We start from the raw sequence: 14,822 nt of genomic DNA, 5'->3' as shown, positions 1-14,822 counted from the left end.
TTTTTTTTTTTTTTTTGAGACCGAATCTTGCTCTGTCACCTAGGCTGGAGTACAGTGGCACTGCCACCTCTGCCTCCCTGGTTCAAGGAATTCTTGTGCCTCAGCCTCCTGAGTAGCTGGGACTGCAGACATTGGCGCCACCACACCTGGCTAATTTTTGTGTTTTTAGTAGAGATGGGGGTTTCACCATATTGGCCAGGCTGGTCTTGAACTCCAGACCTCAAGTGATCCGCCCTCCTTGGTCTCCCAAAGTGCTGGGATTACAGGTGTGAGCCACTGCACTCAGCCTCTTAGATTTTTGTTTTAATATTTACTGGTTTATAGGATATTGCAAAGGATAGAGATGAAGAGATTCATAGTGTGAGTTACTGGGGAAGGGGGAGGGAGCTTCAGTGCCCTCCCCAGCCTTGCCACTTCAGTAACTTCCACGTGTTCAGCTATCCTGAAGCTCACTGAACCCTGTCCTCTTGGGTTTTTATGGAAGCTTCATGAAGTCAGTATTTCTTGCCCCAGGTATAGGGTGGGACTCTCATGGGAGAGCCTTAAGACCCACAGTCAGAAAGGTTGGGGAACATTAAAGTGAAAGGAGAGCCAGAGAAGGTCACAGGCCTGCCCCTGAGGCCTAACACAGCCAACATTCTAACAAAAGACTATAACTAGGGCTATGGGATTTATGAGCCAGAAACCGTAGATTAAAACCAGTATGTATATCGTAACACCACAGGTCACCCCCTAGTTTGTGACCACAGATCTTTTATATCAAAAAATATTTGTATATGCAATCATTAATGGTTAGTCCAGTACGTCATACTGTATGAATGTCTCCCAGGATGAGGCCATTCAGGTTTGCAAGTTTCCTAAATCTTGTCAAGTTCCAAAAGCAGGATTGGCCTTGGTAAACATACAGCTTCATACTTCCATGCATCTGGAATAATTGAGCTTGAGACAGTGTCAACTTTTGTTCTTAGACTCTTTTGGGCTGTTAACATAACATTGAATTTTCCTCAGTTAGTAACCCTAATTCATTTATTCACTTCTTTACTCTCAGTTATGGTTTCTCCTTCTCTCCATTTATACCCAAACCTTTTCACCTTTGAAAGGGACATTAGAATCTCTCTTGTGCGGTTCCAGATTGCAGGCAGCAATACAAGTCTAGGAGTAGGTCCTCCTCAGACCACTCCCATTCAGATAGGGCAAAGTTATATAGGAGCAGAACTTGTGAGCTGTTTTTACCATCAGGCAATATAGCTGCATTCACTGTTAGTCCCACTTTTGCTAAATGGGGTGAAAGCACTACCCACCCCAGTAATGTTCTTAGGAATTTTGCCATTAGGTTTAAAAGCATAGTTACAGTTTTTTCTTAGAAATCGTCCCTGATGTTTTAGAAACTTGTAGTTGCAACCATGGTCCTAGGACCACTGCATCAGGTAGGAGAGAAAAAAATAAATTTTTTAAAGGTGATTTGGGGAGGAAAGAAAACTATAGGCTAAACAAAGTGGCTCATACCTGTAATCCCAGAACTTTGGGAGGCCAAGGCAGGAGAATTGCTTGAGTTCAGGAGTTTGAGACCAGCCTGGGCAACATGGCAAAACCTGGCTCTACCAAAAATACAAAAAATTAGCTGGGTATGGTGGCGCTTGCCTGTCGTCCCAGCTACTTGAGAGGCTGAGGTGGGAGGATCTCTTGAGCCCTGAAAGCGGAGGTTGCGGTGAGCTGTGATCATGCCACTGCACTCCAGCCTGGGCAACAGAGCAAGACCCTGTCTCAAAAAAACAAACAGGGCCAGGCACAGTGGCTCACATTTGTAATCCCAGCACTTTGGGAGGCCAAGGCAGGCAGATCACCTGAGGTCAAGAGTTCGAGACCAGCCTGGCCAACATATAGTGAAACCCCCTCTCTACTAAAAATACAAAAAAATTAGCTAGGCGTGGTGGTGCATGCCTGTAGTCCCAGCTACTTGGGAAGCTGAGGCAGGAGACTTGCTTGAACCTGGGAGATGGAGGTTGCAGGGAGCCAAGATGGCTCTGCTGCACTCCAGCCTGGGCGACAGAGTGAGACTCCGTCTCTCAAATACAAACAAATAAACAAAAACAAAAGCAAAAAAAAGAAAAGAAAAATTATAGTGGTTATACAAGTGCACTCCTCCTTGGTAAGAATTGTGTAGTCATACTAGCATCCTCCCTAACCCCTCTTCCCCAGATCAACCAGAAAAACAGAGAAAAAGTCCCATGTTAAGTGTGAGCACGTACATCCTTATGATCGCCTGTAAACCAGCCCTTCATGCTTTTTATCTCCACCTGTTTTAGACAACTAGCGTTTCAATTGCCCATTCTACTTCTCTGTCAAACTATTACTCTAAGGAGGATATCTCACTCTGTCCATTGTTGGACACTATGGGCTGTACAGTGTGTTCCTTGGTCTGAAGAAATGATGGTGGGCCATCCAAATCCATGCAATATCTTGGGTTCTGTTTTTTTTTTTTTTTTTTTTTTTTTTTTATGGTACTCTGAGTATTTTTATCTTCCATGGGATAAGCAAAGCCCACTCCAGAGTCAGTGTCTATTCCCGTCAAGACCTATTTGTAGTTCCCAGGGCTACCACTATCAGTCTCATTTGCCAGCCATATTCAGGGCCTTCCTACCAGAGAATCTGCCCCATAGCCATCAGCAATCTCTGTCTCTATTGCTGAGAAACAGAACAGTTCTTTCTGGCAATTTGTACCTGAAAGGGTGCAAAAGGATCATGTCTAGATTCAGCTCATCTCTGCACTGCTACGGTGCCCCCATACTCACTTTTTTTCAGGGACTGAGGTAGCCACCTCAAGGGAGCACATGGGATGTCTACTTATCGATCCCTGTCACCTTAATGCATCCCTCAAATCTCCTTAGGGCCATGCTCCATATGAGCATTCTTTTACCAGGCCAGATTTCCATTGTCCTCTCTCCTGAGTGTATAGCCAAGCCATTGGTTATATCGCATGAGGTCGGTAAAGACCCAAACACAGGGGCTTCTACCATTGTTCAATTCTTCCATCAGTCACTGTTAGAAAAATAGAATGCAATTCAGCCCACCAAGCAGATTTGTTTTTACTTTCTTTGATCAGAGGAGCAGTCTTCCAAAGCAGGATGGTTTTCATTTACCTTGGAATTGCCATCCATGAACCAGGCAGCTCTTGGTCAGATTTTTTTTTTTTTTTTTTTTTAAATTAAATTCTATTTAGAGGAAATTTGCTCTGCTGAAGCAATAGAAGTTAGAATTGGCCAAAAATAGGCCGGGCGCGGTGGCTCAAGCCTGTAATCCCAGCACTTTGGGAGGCCGAGATGGGCGGATCACGAGGTCAGGAGATCGAGACCATGCTGGCTAACACGGTGAAACCCCGTCTCTACTAAAAAATACAAAAAACTAGCCGGGCGAGGTGGCGGGCGCCTGTGGTCCCAGCTACTCGGGAGGCTGAGGCGGGAGAATGGCGTGAACCCAGGAGGCGGAGCTTGCAGTGAGCTGAGATCCGGCCACTGCACTCCAGCCTGGGCGACAGAGCGAGACTCCGTCTCAAAAAAAAAAAAAAAAAAAAAAAAAAAAGAATTGGCCAAAAATGTTTTCTTGTCTTTTCTTTTCTTTTCTTTCCTTTTTTTTTTTTTTTTTTAAGATTCAGGGATACATGTGCAGTTTTGCTACATGGATATATAGTGTAATGCTGGGATTTCGGCTTCTAGTGAATGCAGCAGCCAAATAGTGAACGTAATACTCAATAGGTAGTTTTTCTATGCTTGCCACGCCTCCTGTCCCCTTTTGGAGTTCCCAGTGTCTATTGTTTCCATCTTTATGACCACACGTACGCATTGTTTAGCTCTCACTTATAAGTGAGAACACATGGTATTTGATTTTCTGTTTCTGAGTTATTTCATATAGAATAATGGCCTCCAGCAACAGCCATATTGGTACAAAGGACAGGATTTCATTCTATTTATGCCTGTATAGTATTCCATGGTATATATGTACCACATTTTCTTTATGCAATCCACTGTTGATGGGCACCTAGGTTGATTTCATGAATTTGCTATTGTGAATGGTGCTGCGATAAACGTACCAGTGTAGGTGTCTTTTTGATAAAATAATTTTCTTATGCTATGTCATAAGGCCCAAGGGGAAAAAAAAGAGCTTTACAAATAAAAAAAAATTTTTTTTTATGATTTCTTTTCCCGGTCCAGCACAATGGCTCATGCCTGTAATCCCAGCACTTTGGGAGGCCGAGGCAGATGAATCACGAGGTCAGGAGTTCAAGACCAGCCTGGCCAACATGGTGAAACCCTGTCTCTACTAAAAATACAAAAATTAGCCAGGCGTGGTGGTGTGCACCTGTAGTCCCAGATACTTGGGAGGCTGAGGCAGCAGAATTGCTTGAACCTGGGAGCCAGTGGTTGCAGTGAGCCGAGATCGTGCCACTGCACTCCAGCCTGGGTGGCAGAGCGAGACTCTCTTTCAGAAGAAAAAAGAAAAAAAAAAAAGATTTCTTTACTCTTGGGTAGATAGCCAGTAGAGGGATTGCTAGATCAAGTGGTAGTTCTATTTTTAGATCTGTGAGAAATCACTATACTATTTTCTGTAGGGGTTGAACTAATTTATATTCCCACCAACAGTATATAAACATTCCCTTTTCTCTGCATCCTCACCAATCTGTCATTTTCCATTCTGACTGGTATAAGATGGTATCTCATTGTGGTTTAATTTGCATTTCTCTGATGATTAGTGATGTTGGATTTTTTTTCATGATTTTATTGGTCACTTGTCTTCTTTTGTGTCTGTTCATTTCTATTGCCTACTTTTTAGTAGATTTTTTTTTTCTTATGATTTAAGTTCCTTATAGATTCTGGATATTAGTCCTTTGTTGGATGCATAGTTGGCAGATATTTTCTCCCATTCTATGGGTTGTTTTTTTACTCTGTTGATTGTTTCCTTTGCTGTACAGAAGCTCTTTAGTTTAATTAAGTGTCATTTGTCCATTTTCGTTTTGGTCGTATTTGTTTTTGAGGTCTTATTCATAAATTATTTGCCTAGGCCAATGTCCAGAAGAGTTTTTCCTGGGTTTTCTTTTAGGGTTTTTATAGTTTCAGGTCTTAAATTTAAATTTTTAATCCATCATGTGTTAATTTTTATATATGATGAGAGATAGGGGTCCAGTTTCATTCTTCTGCATATAGCTAGCCAATTTTCCCAGCACCATTCATTGAATGGAGTGTCCTTTCCCCATTGATTATTTTGGTCAACTTTGTTGAAGATCAGTTTACTGTAGGTGTATGGATTGACTTCTGGGTTCTCTGTTTTATTTCATTGAGCTGTGTGTCTGTTTTTGTACCAGTACCATGATGTTTTGGTAACTATAGCCTTGTAGCATAATTAGAAGTTGAGTAATGTGATGCTTCCAGCTTTGTTATTTTTGCTTACGATTGCTTTCACTGTGTGAGCTCTTTTTTGGTTCCATATGAATTTTGGAATAGTTTTTTCTGGTTCTGTGAAAAACAACATTGGTAATTTGATTAAAATTGCTTTGGGCAGTATAGTCATTTTCACGATAGTGATTCTTCCTATCCATGATCAAGGAATGTTTTTCCATTTGTTTGTGTTGTCTATAATTTCTTTCATCAGTGTTCTTTAGCTCTCCTTGTAGAGGTTTTTCATCTTGTTGGTTAAATGTATTCCTAAGTATTTTAATTTGGTTGTGGCAACTGTAAATGGGATTGAGTTCTTGATTTGATTCTGAGCTTGAATGTTGGTGTATAGAAATGCAACTGATTTTGTGTATTAGTTTTATATCCTGAAACTTTACTAAAATTGTTTATTGGGTCTAGGAATCATTTGGAGGAATGTTTAGGGTTTTCTAGGTATAGGATTATGTTGTCAGTGAACTGATATAATTTGGCTAACTCTGTTCCTATTTGGATGCTTTTTATTTTTTTCTCTTGCCTAATTTATCTGGCTACCACTTCCAGTACTATGTGGAATAGGAGTAGTGGGAGTGGACATCCTCATGTTGTTTCATTTCTTCGAGGGAATGTTTTCAGTTTTTGCCCATTCGGTATGATGCTGTTGGCTGTGAGTTTATCATATATGGTTGTTACTATTTTGAGGTGTCTTCATTCAGTGCCTAATTTGTTGAAGGTTTTTAATCATGAAGTGATGTTGGATTTTATCAAATGCTTTTTCTGTGTCTGTTGACATGATCATATGGTTTTTGTTTTTTACCCTGTTTATGTGGTGAATCACATTTATTGATTTGTGCATGCTGAACCATCCTTGTGTCCCACGCGTAAGACCACTTGATCATGATCCAGTTATCATCTTGATGTGCTGCTGGGTTCAGTTTACTAGTATTTTGTTGAGGATTTTTACATTCATGTTCATCAGGGATATTGGCCTGTAGTTTTTTTGTTGTGTCCTTGCCAGATTTTGGTATCAGGATGATACTGATTTAGTAGAATGAGTTAGGGAAGAATTCCTCATACTCAATTTTTTTTTTTTTAAATTTTCAGTAAGATTGGTACAGTTCTTTGTACATCTGGTAGAATGTGGCTGTGAATCCTTCTGGTCCTGGCCTTTTTTTTTTTTTTTTTGATTCATAGATTTTTTATTACTGATTCAGTTTTATAGCTCATTATTGGTCTGTTCAGGATTTCCGTTTCTTCCTGGTTTATTCTTAGGAGTTTGTGTGTTTCGAGGAATTTATTCATTTCTTCTAGGTTTCTCTGGTTTATGCTCATAGAGATGTTATAGTAGTCTCTGAGAAGCTTTTGTGTTTCTGTGATATCAGTTGTAATGCCACTTTTGTCATTTCTGATTGTGCTTATTTAAATCTTCTCTTTTCTTGGTTAATGTATCCAGCGGTTTAACAGTTTTGTTTATCCTTTGAAATAACCCGCTTTTTGTTTTGTTGCTCCTTTTGTCATATTTTTGGTCTCAATATCATTTAGTTCTGCCATGATCTTTCTTATTTCCTTTCTTTTGCTAGATTTGGGTTTGGCTTGTTTTTGGTTCTCTAGTTCCTTTAGCTATGATGTTAGGTTGTTAATTTCAGATCTTTCTTTTTGATGTTAGGCATTTAGTGCTACAAATTTTTGTCTTTTTTCTTTTTGGAGACAAGCGTCTCACTCTGTCACCCAGGCTGGATGCACTGATGTGATCTCAGCTTACTGCAACCTCTGCCTCCCAGGTTCAAGCGATTCTCCTGCCTCAGCTTCTTGAGTAGCTGAGATTACAGACACGCACCGCCACGCCTGGCTAATTTTTGTATTTTAAGTAGAGACAGGGTTGCATCATGTTGCCCAGGCTGGTCTCAAACTCCTGAGCTCAGGTGATCCACCCACCTTTGCCTCCCAAAGTGCTGGGGTTACAGGCCACTGTGCCTGGCCTAAACTTTAGTCTTAACACTGCTTTTGTTGTATTCTAGAGGTTTTGGTGTGTTGTGTCTCTATTTTCATTTATTTCAAAAAATTTTTTTTTGATTTCTGCCTTAATCTCATTGTTTAAAGTCATTCAGGAGCAAATTGTTTAGTTTCCATGTACTTGTGTGATTTTGAGAGTTCCTGTTGGTATTGGTTTCTAATTTTATTCCATGAGGCCTGAGAAGATGGTTGATATGATTTTGGTTTTTGAAAAATTTATTGAGACTAGCTTTATGACCGAGCATGTAGTCAGTTTTAGAGAATGTTCTGTGTGCAGGTTAGAATGAGTTTAGAAGTGGATTCTTCCTGAATCGAGTCTCCATATGAGAACATAGCCCAGGTGACACCTTGCTTGCAGCTTTAAGAGACCGTAAGCAAGGACCCAGCTAAGCTGTGCTTGAATTCCTGAATCAGAAACTGTGAGATAATAAATGTGTATTGTTTTAAGTGGCTAAGTTTTTGCTAATTTGTTAAGCAATAGAAAACTAATACATTGTGAAAGCCCACTTTTCCCATTTTCTTGCTTACTTACTTGCTTATTTATTTGTTTAGACAGGGTCTCAGTTGGCTAAGCTGGAGTGCAGTGGCACTATCATAGCTCACTGCAATCTTAAACTCCTGGTCTCAAGTGATCCTCCCACCTCAGCCTCCCTAGTAGCTGGGACTATAGGTGTGTGCCACCACAACCAGCTAATTTTTAATTTTTTTTTTTTTTGAGACAAAGTCTTGCTCTTGTCCCGTAGGCTGGAGTGTGAGGGTGAGATCTCAGCTCACTGCAACCTCTGCCTCCCGGGTTCAAGCAATTCTCCTGCCTCAGCCCCCTGAGTAGCTGGGATTACAGGCGCCTGCCACCATGCCCGGTTAATTTTTGTATTTTTAGTAGAGATGTGGTTTTACTATGTTGGCCAGGCTGGTCTAGAGCTCCTGACTTTAGGTGATCCACCTGCCTCGGCCTCCCAGAGTGCTGGGATTACAGGCATAAGCCACCGTACCCGGCCTTAAATTTTTTTTTAGGCAGGGTCTGGCTATGTTGCCCAAGCTGGGGTGCGTTGGTGCAATCACAGCTCACTGCAGTCTTGAACTGGGCTCAAGCAGTACTCCTACCTCAGTCCCCCAAGTAGCTGGGACTATAGCCACATGCCACCACACCCAGCTAATTTTTGTATTTTTTGTAGAGATGGGATTTTGCCATATTACCCAGGCTGGTCTCAAACTCCTGAGTTCAAGTGATCCACCTTCCTTGGCCTCCCAGAGTGCTAGGTTACAGGCATGAGCCACTGTGCCCAACCCAGACTGTCATTTTCTTGCTTTTAGTTTTTGTGTATTTTATTGCAGTGTGACTTTTTTTTGAGAAAGAGGCCTTGCTCTGTTACCCAGGCTGGAGTGTAGTGGTATGATCATGGCTCACTGCAACCTCAACCTCCCGGGTTCAGGTGATTCCCCCACCTCAGACTCTCGAGTAGCTGGGACCACAGGGACATGCCATCATGCCTGGCTAATTTTTTAAAAACTTTTTTATAAATATGGGATCTCCCTATGTTGCTTATCTTGGTCTCAAACTCCTGAGCTCAAGTGATCCTCCTGCCTCGGCCTCCCAAAGTGCTGGGATTGTAGGCGTGAGCCAACACACCTCGTCACAAAGTTACTTTTGTTGTAGTGTCTGGTACATGAAAACTCTTTTGACTAAAATATGTTTAATCTTTTTTTTTTTTCTTTTCTTTTTTATTTTTTTGAGGCATAGTCTTGCTCTGTTGCCCAGGCCGGAATGCAGTGGCGCCATCTCGGCTCACTGCAAGCTCCGCCTCCCACGTTCAAGTGTTCAGGTGATTCCCTTGCCTCAGTATCCCGAGTAGCTGGGACTACAGGCATGCACCGCCATACCTGGCTAATTTTTTTGTATTTTTAGTAGAAACTGGGTTTCACCGTGTTTGTCAGGCTGATCTCGAACTCCTGACCTCAAATGATCTGCCCGCCTTGGTCTCCCAAAGGCTGAGATTACAGGCATGTTTAATCTTTTAAAAAAATGAAAGAGCTGGCCTGGCGTGGTGGCTCATGCCTGTAATCCCAGCACTTTGGGAGACCGAGGAGGGCGGATCACGAGGTCAGGAGATCGAGAGCATCCTGAATAGGGTGAAACCCCGTCTCTCCTAAAAATACAAAAAATTAGCTGGGTGTGGTGGCTGGCGCCTATAGTCCCAGCGTCCCAGCTACTTGGGAGGCTGAGGCAGGAGAATGGCATGAACCTGGGAGGCAGAGCTTGCAAGCAGTGAGCCGAGATTGCGCCACTGCACTCCAGCCTGGGCGACAGAGCACGACCCTGTCTCAAAAAAAAAAAAAAAGAGCCAAACTTAGATTTCAGATACTACCCCAACCCCCATCAAATGGTAACTGGTAAGTGTATGTTTAAGTTTGTAAAAAATTGCCACATAATTTTCCAAAATGTTTATACTGTTGTACTTTCCTACTAGGGATGTCGAGGGTTCCAGTTGGCCCATTTCCACATCAAAACTTGTTACGGTCAGAGCCATTTTATTGAGTGTACACTGGTATATCATTGTGGTTTTGACTTACATTTCCCAGATGAATAATGATATTGAATATGTTTTTCATGTCCTTATTTGCCATTCGTGAATCTTTTGTGAAATGTGTTCAGATATTTTGCTTATTTTGAAAAAATGAATAAAAAAATTACTGAGTTGTACAAGTTGTTTATATATTTCAGATGCAGACATATCGTCAGATATATATAGTCATGCAATACTCTGCAATGTTTTGATCAACAACAGACTGCATAGACACTGGTGGTCCCATAACATTATAAAGGAGCTGAAAAATTCCTGTCACCTAGTGACATCTTGATGATCCTGACCCTGTGTACACCTAGGCTAAAGTGTGTGTTTGCGTCTTTATTTTGGACAACAACGTTTAAAAAGAAATAATAAATTTAAAATTTAAAAATAAAAAACAGCTTATAGACTACAGATATAGAGGACAAAAATATTTTTGTACAGCAGTACAATATTTTTTTAAGAGTAAAGTTAAAAATTAAAGAGTTTAAGGTAAAAATGTTACAGTAAGCTAAGATTAATTTATTGTTAAAGAAAACAAATAATGTAGCCTAAGTGTACAATGCTTGATGTTATTGTTATATAATGTTATATATATTATTGTTATTATATAATTATATGATTATACGTTATTTTATATATTATTATATAATATATAATTATATAAATATAGTTATATAATTTTTAATAATATAATTATAATATAATTGTATTATATAATTATATACTTATTATATGTTTATATAATGTTATTGTGCAGTGTTAAATAGTGTAGCCTAAGTGTACAATGTTTCTATAAAATCTACAGTAGTAGACAGTAATGTCCTAGACCTTTACATTTACTCACCACTTACTTACCCAGAGCAAGTTCTAGTCATGCAAACCCCACTCATGGTAAGTGGCCTATACAAGTGTACCATTTCTATCTTTTACATGTATTTTTACTGTACCTTTTTTATGTTTAAATGCACAAATGCTTACCATTGTGTTACAGTTGCTTACAGTATTCAATGCAGTAACATGCTATACAGGTTTGCAGCCTGGAAGCAATCTATAGGCTGTACAATACTGTATAGCCTATGTGTGTGGTAGGCTGTACCATGTAGGTTCATATAAGTATACTCCATGATATTCACATAATGATGAAATCACCTAACAATGCATTTCCCAGAAGGTATCTCTGTTGTTAAGCGATGCATGACTGTATATATTGTGACTTATTTTCCTCCAGCTTGCCTTTTCCTTTTTGGAAGGATGTCTTTCAAAGAGCAGAAGGTCTTAATTTTGATGTTCTTTACTTTGTGAGTTTTTTTAGTTAGTACTCACTCATATTCTGTCTAAGAAATCTGTGCCCATCCCAAGATCATGAAGATTTTCTCCAATGTTTTCTTCTAGAAGTTTGTAATTTTAGCCTTTCTGTTTGAATCTTAACTCCTTTTGAATTAATTTCTTTAAAGTCTTAAAAATTGTGGCAAGGTACGTATAACAGAATTTGCCATTTTAACTTTTTTTTTTTTTTTTTTTTTTGAGACAGAGTCTTGCTGTCATCACCCAGGCTGGAGTGCAGTGGCACGATCTCGGCTTACTGCAGCCTCTGCTTCCCGAGTTCAAGCGATTTTCGTGCCTCAGCCTCCACCCTTTTAACCATTTTTAAGTATACAATGTAATGACATCAAGTATACTCACAGTGTCATGCAACTGTTGTCACCATCTATTTCTAAAACTTTTCCATGGTCCCAGGTAGAAACTCTGTGCCCATTAAGCAATAACATCCTTCTTCCCTTCTCCCAGGCCTTGGCAGTCTCTGTTCTACTTTCTTTCTCTATGCATTTGCCTCTTCTAAACGCTTCATATCAATGGAATTATATAGTATTGTTCATTTGTGTCTGGCTTATATCACTTAGCATAATGCACATCTATATTAAAGTCAGTTTTGGTAAGTTATTTTTTGAACTTTTTGTCTATTTTAAATAGGTTATAGAATTTATTGGCATAAATTGTTCTGCTATTCTCTTATTATTCTTTTACTGTCTTTAGATTGGTTGTGATAACTCATCTTTTATTCCTGATATTGATGACTTATGTTTTCTTTCCTTCTTAATGTCTGTTACTAGGGTTTTATTAATATTTTCAAAGAACCAATTTTTGGTTTCTTTTTTTTTCTATTTTCTGTTACTAATTTCTGCTTTCTTTATTATATTTTGAATTTAATTTACTGTTTTAAGTTTTTTTTAAATTGTTTTTTATTATACTTTAAATTCTGGGATACATGTGCAGAACATGCAGGTTTGTTACATAGGTGTACACATGCCATGATGATTTGCTGCACCCATCAACCCATAATCTACATTAGGTATTTCTCCTAATGCTATCCCTCCCTGGACTTTTTAACGTTTTTAATGCAGAGGTATGGATTAGTGATTTCAGGTCTTCCTTTTTGGATATGAGCATTTAAAGCAATATATGTGCCTCTAAGCACTTATTTAACTGTATTCTATAATTTGGTGTGTATGTCTTTATTATAGTGTAATTCAAAATATTTTCTAATTTTCTTTGTCATTTCATCTTTGACCAATAGACTATTTAGAAATATGTGGTTTCGTTTCCAAATATTGGAGGATTTTATGTCTTATTGTAGTTGATTTCTAATTTAATTCTGTTGTGGTTAGGCAACATAATTTATGGAATTTCAATAGTCTGAAATTTCTTGAGACTTTTTTTTGTGGCCTAGCATGTGGTCTTTCTTGATGAATGTGCAGTGTCTGCTCAAGCTTCCCTGAACTCTACCCCGTGCTGCCTCAGCTTAGTGGAACTACTGTGCTCTGCTTGAACACTAGCTGTCTGTGCCATTGTAAGAAAATTGCTGCTAGGCAACTGAGGAGGGAGCAGCCTGACTTTTGAGTTTCCCTTCTTTCTGGGTTTTCATTCTTACATTACATGTTTCCTGGTGCCTGAAAACTATTACATCGTATATTTTGTCTGTTCTTAAGTGATTTGTAGTAGAATGGCTAGTTCTGTTTCAGTAATGTCATAGTTACAGGTGGAAGTTTGCCAGTCTTTAGGTCCCTGCCTAAAATCGAAAGTTTTTTTCCTTAATTCTCACTGACGATGAAGTCTGTACTTTTTACATCATATGTAAAGCTACGAAATTCTCATTTATTTCTACTTTCTCGTTTTCTTATTTAGGTAACTCGACAGTATATAAAGTTTGTTGTTTAACATGACTTTTGTCCCTGTTATAATCTATAGAAATGAATAATATTTACTTAAAAAAAGTTAGGTATCTTTTTCTCACTTTGTTACCAGTTAAATAAATAGTTTCATTTAAGGCTTTATCATAGCCAGTGCCTGTTCGTTTTATCATTTTAAAAATCTATCTTATATGTGCAGCCGTTTTAGCATTACTTTTCAGAATCATTTATGTTAAACCTGTAAGTTTTCCATTGTTTTCTGTGGCTTTTTAAACCATCGGGGGAGAGGGGAATCTGGCTAAATATTGTATAGATAATATTACTCTCTTAAGAACAATCACATCATCATTCTATATTGCTATTTATTTGTCTTTTTTTTTTTTTTTTCCTTCTTTTTGGAGATAGCGTCTGTCACCAGGCTGGAGTGCAGTGGCGCAATCATCAATTCACTGCATCCTCCCCCTCCTGGGTTCAAGCGATTCTTCTACCTCAGCCTGCCAAGTAGCTAGGACTACAGGCGTGTGCCACTACACCCAGCTAATTTTTGTATTTTTAATAGAGATGGGGGTTCACCATGTTGGCCAGGATGGTCTCGATCTCTTGACCGCGTGATCTGCCCACCTTGGCCTCCCAGAGTGCTGGGATTACAGGCATGAGCTACCCCACCCAGCCCTTTCTTTTCTTTTTTGAAGACAGTCTCACTCTGTTGCCCAGGCTGGAGTGCAGTGGTACCATCTCGGCTCCCTGCAACCTCTGCCTCCTGGGTTCAAGCAATTCTCCTGCCTCAGCCTCCCAAGTAGCTGGGATTACAGGTGCACACCACAATGCCCTGCTAATTTTTGTATTTTTAGTAGAGACAGGGTTTCACCATCTTAGCCAGGCTGGTCTCGAATTCCTGGGCTCAAGAGATCTGCCTGCCTCAGCCTCCCAAAGTGCTGGGATTACAGGCATGAGCCACCGTGCCTGGCTACTTGGCTTTTTTGAATACTCTGGTTTATTTTCTGTTTTCAGTCTTCAGTGGTAGTAATTGTGTACGTACTTTTTGTGTGCAGTTTTTTCCCCCAAATTTAAGCAGACTAGCTTATTTGTAGATTTTCTTTTTTTCCTCCTCTAAGCTCCACTTTCTTATTTTTCTGTGTATGTTGGGATCACAACTTGTACTCATTTTCAGTGATCCGTAGGATTTAAAAATAAGACATCATTATATTCGCAGAGTACAAAGTTTGAATATATTCTCATCAAAAATATAAAGTGTAAAAAATGGAAATTTTTTATTATTTTAAGTTGTTTCTCTTTTAAATATTCAAAATTAAATAAGCTGAATTAAAATTTTTTGTAAGTACATATTTTTATAAAAATAAATTGTAATTCTGACATTAATTGTTCAACCATTAATCAGTGTAATAAATTGGTTCCTTGCCTTATATGTGTCATTTTTAGACCTGCATATAAATACATTTACTAGTAATATGAATTCCTTAATTCTGCAAAATGTTCCTCAGTTGCTGTGTGATACTGCTAGGAATGATGAGCTAACTTGTGAGTACCTTCAGAACCGTGAATTGGAACAGGAAGAAATCAAATAAATGGATGTTTGACTCTGTTAGGAGACAATACCTTCTTAGGAA

At 39.2% G+C, this 14,822-nt stretch overlaps 1 protein-coding gene across 30 annotated transcripts in view; it reads left to right on the top strand.

Annotated features, from left to right (window-relative positions):
• The window catches only part of MAST2 (microtubule associated serine/threonine kinase 2), a 256,855-nt gene that overhangs the window by 123,549 nt on the left and 118,484 nt on the right, over window positions 1–14,822 (top strand). The gene's annotated exons all lie outside the window — the stretch shown is intronic.

This window comes from Macaca mulatta, chromosome 1 (assembly GCF_049350105.2).
Source record: "Macaca mulatta isolate MMU2019108-1 chromosome 1, T2T-MMU8v2.0, whole genome shotgun sequence".
In the NCBI taxonomy this organism is placed as follows: domain Eukaryota; kingdom Metazoa; phylum Chordata; class Mammalia; order Primates; family Cercopithecidae; genus Macaca; species Macaca mulatta.
The sequence above is the reverse complement of the archived record's forward strand: the minus strand, read 5'-3'. Positions and strand labels throughout refer to the sequence as shown.